We start from the raw sequence: 6,065 nt of genomic DNA on the forward strand, positions 1-6,065 counted from the left end.
TCTTGATCCAGTGATTTCATGGGTGTGTTCTCTTTGTAAAAATTCACTGAGCTGTATACGTATACTTTGTGCACATCTGTATATAGGTTATACCTCAAGAGTTTACTTTAATAACATTACGTAGCCAATAACAAAAATAATAATAATCAGTTAATCAGTAAATAGGATGTTTCCAGGTGTTGAAAAATATGCTGTGCTTTCTTGGCAAAGCCAGCATCATGCCTTTCTCTGAAATTCAGCTGCTTGTGTGTTCCTCTCTTGATATTATATTTTTCTCAAGTAAACTGGTTAATAGCTGGGTAGATTACTGAGTAAATTCTGACCCATTATTTATTACCAAAGATTTGGTGTCAGCTGAGCAGTGCACTAACACAAAAAGTTAGGTCATTTCCACTTCTGGCAGCTTTAGTTCTTCCTGCAGAGCAGGAAGCCTCTTCTTTTGCTGGGTTTCTTTTGTTTGTTTGGTTTGGTTTTTAAATCTTTAACCCTGGGACTTCCCTGATGGCACAGTAGATAAGACTCTGAGCTCCCAATTCAGGGGGCCAGGGTTCGATCCCTGGTCAGGGAACTAGATCCCACATGCATGCTGCAACTAAGTTCACATGCCACAACTAAGGAGCCCACATGCCACAACTAAGGAGCTTGAGAGCCACAACTAAGGAGCCTTGGGGCCACAACTAAGGAGCCTGCCTGCTGCAACTAAGACCCTGTGCAACCAAATTTTTAAAAAAAATCTTTAACCCTTTAGCCCTGTTGGACTATGCAGATTCCTCTGAGGGTTGAGACTCAGCTGTCAGAGATCAAGATCCCGTCTTTTACTTGGGACTCCTCTAAGAGGTCTGCTTATACGGATGGTAAGCATCTTTGAATTCATCCCAGTTTTTTAAATGCAGAAGTTTTTAATATAGGAAATTTAAACAAGAAAATAGAAATGGTCCTACTACTCATACTAGTGCATGAAATGCTTTCATTTAATAATTGTCTATACTCCTTATAACAGCCTTCCTCTCCTCCCTGCCCATCATATCATTTGAACAATAAGAACAAAGTAAAATAAAAAGTTAAAAAAAAAAAGAACAAAGTTACAGAACTTATAATACCTGATTTCAAGATTTAAAAAGCTGTAGTAATCAAGACAGTGTTATATTAGTGTAAAGATAGACAAACGAATTGCTGGAATAATGCCTAGAAAAAGACCATACACATCGATCAATGGATTTTCAACCAAAGTGCCAAGGCAATTCTATTGGGAAAGGATAATCTTTTAAACAAATGATGCTGGAACAATTGAATATCCGTAGGCAAAAGCTGAACTTCAACCTTTATTTCCCACCATATACAAAAATGTGTTTGAAGTGGATCATCTAAATGTAAGAGCTAAAAATATAGAACATGAACACATAGGAGAAAATCTTAATGACCTTGGATTTGGCAAAGATTTTTTTATTCAGACACAAAAAGCACAGACTATAAAAGGAAAAATCAATAAATTGGATTTTATCAAAATTCAAAACTTTTTGCTTTTCAAAGGGCATTGTTATAAAAATAAAAAGGCAAGCCACAGACCAGGAGAAAATATTTGCAAAACATATATCTGACAAAGGACTTGTTTCTAGAATTTTTTTTTTTTAAAACTCTTACAAGTCAATAATAGGAAGACAACTAAATTTTTTTAGTGGGCAAAAGATTTGAACAAAAGGCTTCACAAAAGAAGATATACAGTTGGCTAATAAGCACAGGAAAAGAAGCCAAATATCAGAGAAATGCAAACTAAAACCACAATGAGATACTACTACACTCCTACTAGAATGACTGAAATGTAAAAAATTGACCATCTAAATGCCGACGAGGATGCCAAGGAACTGGAGGTGGGGTACATTCACTGCTGGTGGGGTACAACCATTTTCGAAAAGTAAACATACACCTATCCAGTGATTCCACTCCTGAGTACCCACCGGAGAGAAAGGAAGGCACATGTCCACACTCAGACTTGTACGCAGATGTTCATAGCAGCTTTATTTGTAAAAGCCAATAAATTACCATATGATTCCACTTAAATCAAATTCTAGAAAGATGCAAACTAATCTGTGGTCTACCTGGAGATAGGAGCAGAGTTGGAGAAGTGCAAGAATTATCAGAGACACCAGGAAACTTTTGAAGGTGATGGAGGTGTTCACTATCTTGATTCAGGTGATGGCTTCAGGGCTGCATACATATGTCCAGGCTTGTCAAACTGTACACCTTAAATATGTGCATTTTGTTGTATGTCACATATACTTCAATAAGGCTGTAAAAACAAACAGTTGTTCAGAAAAGGAAGGACCAGAGTAAGCATGGCTCAGCTCTGAATAGCACAAATAGTCAAATAATGTAGACACAATCTTTTAAATCTTTTTTTTAAATTAATTAATTAATTTATTTATTTATTTGGCTGTGTCGGGTCTTCGTTGCTGCCTGCGGGCTTCCTCTAGTTGCGGCGAGCAGGGGCTACTCTTCGTTGCACTGCAAGGGCTTCTCATTGCGGTGGCTTCTCTTGTTGTGGAGCACGGGCTCTAGGCGCGCGGGCTTCAGTAGTTGTGGCACGTGGGCTCAGTAGTTGTGGCTTGCCGGCTCTAGAGCACAGGCTCAGTAGTTGTGGCACACGGGCTTAGTTGCTCCGCAGCATGTGGGATCTTCCTGGACCAGGGCTCAAACCCGTGTCCCCTGCATTGGCAGGCAGATTCTTAACCACTGTGCCACCAGGGAAGCCCTAAATCTGTTTTTAAATTGAAGTATAGTTGATTTACAATGTTGTGTTAGTTTCTGGTATGATTCAGATATATATAGATATATAGGTATGTATCTATATATATACTTTTTAATATTCTTTTCCATTATAGTTTATTATAAGATATTGAATATAGTTCCCTGTGCTATACAATAGGACCTTGTTGTTAACACTGAATTTTTTAATCAAAATATAGTTATATTGGGGTAATGGAAAATACGTGTGGATGTGGTAGAGGGGAGGGGGAAAATCCTCATTTTCCATAGTAGGAGTGCGGTAGATAAAGTCTAAGACTGAAACAATTAGGAAGGATCAACAAAGGCATATTATTTAGGGACATGGATCAGCTCAAAGTGGCTGTCTGAGAAAGGAGGACTGGAGATTACTGGTCTTAACATGTGTAGAATTAACCATGTAAATGAACTTGGATATAAATAAAAACTTTTTAATGCATTATCAGAGCTTCAAAGTCACATCTGTCAGTCTGCTCAGCTGATGAAGGGGCTCTGTGCCCACCCTACCCCCACCATCGGGCTCAGCCCAGAACAGGTGCTCAAACAGGAGGTTTGAGAGTTCTCCACGTGACCGTGTGTCCCCAGACAGAAGCCTTCAAATGTATAAGTGGAGTCTTTTTCTCTTAAGAAAAAGACAGGCAGCTTTTGCTTGAAGAGCTCCAGTGGTTATCTCTTGGGGATCCAAGCACTGGAATTTACACGTTTAAAGTGTGCTTACACTGAGGGATGCCTGTATTCTTTTCATGATAAGAGCCCAAAATGGAGATATTTGAGAAAATGTGATGCTTTGAAGTAGTCCGTGTTCTTTCCTTCAAGCCATGTGGGGAGTATAGGCCTGACAACCTATTAAGTCTGTTTTTCTTGTTCCTTTTCTAGGCGGTCACTTCTTTCATCGGAACTCTCTGTCCCCTCGGAGCCTGGTGTATGAAAGTGAATTCTCCACAATCGAACCTTCTTTGGACATGTATGATGAGAACAAAACCTGATTTTTAAAAATGGGCTATCACCTCTTTTGTGATTTGATTTATGATCACCTTTCTTATTTTGTATTCTTCTGTCAGTGTCCATTTTGGAAGAATGGCAGTGCTTTTCAAGCACAGGTTGGGGCTCAGGGTTAAATTGCCAAGTTCCCCCAAGGTGAGGCTTTAAGGACGTTATTGCCCAGGTAGCCTCATGGCACTGAAAACCTACCCAAAGCTGACCACTGAACATGGGCCCCAGCAAGCCTGGCTGTTTCCAGAGAAGAGGCGGGGCCCAGGGGTTAATGTTGCATTGCCAACGTGTCTCTGAATAATCACATGCTATTCTGTGTCGGGGTGCCGCTGGGGGTTTTTAAATACCTTTTGTGCTCCCCACTTATAATGCATACTAAAGCCTGCAGACACTGCTTCTTACTGATGCAGGGCACAAGTTGCTGCTCCTTGGCCCACTCTGTATTTTCCTGTCTCTTACTTTACTTCCTGTCAAAGGACTTCTTTCTAAGGGTTCTCAAGAGAAAGCCTTGCCTTTTGTCCCTCCTCTGAGGCTGACCCAGCGCACTGCAGTGGAGCTGCGGGCTGTGCAGTATAGGCAGTTGTCTGTGTTGTTGCCAACGTCCCTCATAGAGCATGACATAAGGTGACGAGTGCTTATGTGACCACTAAAACACTGGAGGCCCTGTCCCTGAGGCCAGTGGACTTGTCTTCTTGGCAACTGCTGATGTGTATGGGGAGATAGTGCCCAGGAGGCCAGCTGGGCATGGTGATCCCCAGGTGACGGCCAGTGGTTGTCAAAATCAGAAGGTTCTGAGTGCTTTCTTGAGAAAACCAAACCACCTCCTTGCTGTTAGATACCATATAAGCACCCGTCTTCAGTCTTCACCCATCCAGCCCAGTCCCCTCCCACCAGCCTCAGCTTCAGCATGAAGCAGGCACAGGAGCTTACAGGAAAGCCTTGGTAGCCAGCGTGGCAGACATGAGGGACACACATGCTCTTCCCACATGCCTGGGATGACATCAAGTTAACATCGCAAGAAACATGTATCTTAAGAGTAATGCCAACACAGAACCACAGTGAGCAAATTTATAAAACAAATTACGCATCCTTTTTGCTTAAGGACACACCGTAGTTCAGCCTGTTTCTCCCATCGATATAAGCTACGGAGAGATGTGAATGTAAATCCTCAGATCCTTGTATGAGAGTGGAAACTTCAGTTCCATATACCTAGAGTTAGGTCCAGCAGCAAGCCATGCAGAGTTGCCCTGTGATTTGTATTGACTCTGTAGGACAGAGTTTGAAGTGAACACTTGCCATTTTTCGTGTGCAGCTGGCTTCTCCTCTTGTGATGTGTCGCTAAGATGCCTCAGACACAGTTGTGCCTGGAACAAAACCCCTCAGAGAACCAGGGAGTGACGTCACCTCCGAGTGACCAGCAGCATGTTATTATCATTTGAGGCTGGAACAGTGCAGAGTTTTGAGGTTGTAGCAGCTTTTTCTTTTTACCTTTAACCAAGGGCTTTTGTTTGGTTTTCCTTTGTACTATAGTCTTTGTACTGTAAAAATATTTTTGATAAACAGTTCCAAGAGAGCACTATTCAGAAAGACAGGTTTGCCCCACTGGCTTTACAGTGAGACAATATGTCTCAAGGAGATTAGAACTCGGTCTGCCAGAGGTTCCAGACACTCACCTGCGTTTATATTTGGTTTGGCTCACCTGACAGAGAAAATGGCTCAGTTCTGACTATGTCGTCCCTACCATGACCTTGTTTTCCTGAACCAGAACTCAGATCCGAATGGAGTGTTTTCTTCTGATTAGTACAATCTTACAAAAGTATATACAGGGGCTTCCCTGGTGGCGCAGTGGTTAAGAATGCACCCGCCAATGCAGGGGACACGGGTTCGAGCCCTGGGCTGAGAAGATCCCATATGCCACAGAGCAACTAAGCCCGTGCGCCACAACTACTGAGCCCACGCACCTAGAGCCCGCGAGCCACAACTACTGAGCCTGCATGCCACAACTACTGAAGCCCGCGTGCTTAGAGCCCGTGCTCCACAACAAGAGAAGCCACTGCAATGAGAAGCCTGCGCACTGCAATGAAGAGTAGCCCCCACTCGCCGCAACTAGAGAAAGCCCGCGCGCAGCAACGAAGACCCAAGGCAGCCATAAATAAATAAATAAATAAATAAATAAATAAATAAATAAATAAATAAATAAAACAAATACTACATTTCATATATATTAAAAAAAAAAAGCATATACATTAAATTTCACTCCAGACATTACTGAAAAGAAATGAAATTACTTG

The sequence above is a fragment of the Balaenoptera ricei genome, chromosome 3 (assembly GCF_028023285.1).
Source record: "Balaenoptera ricei isolate mBalRic1 chromosome 3, mBalRic1.hap2, whole genome shotgun sequence".
In the NCBI taxonomy this organism is placed as follows: Eukaryota; Metazoa; Chordata; class Mammalia; order Artiodactyla; family Balaenopteridae; genus Balaenoptera; species Balaenoptera ricei.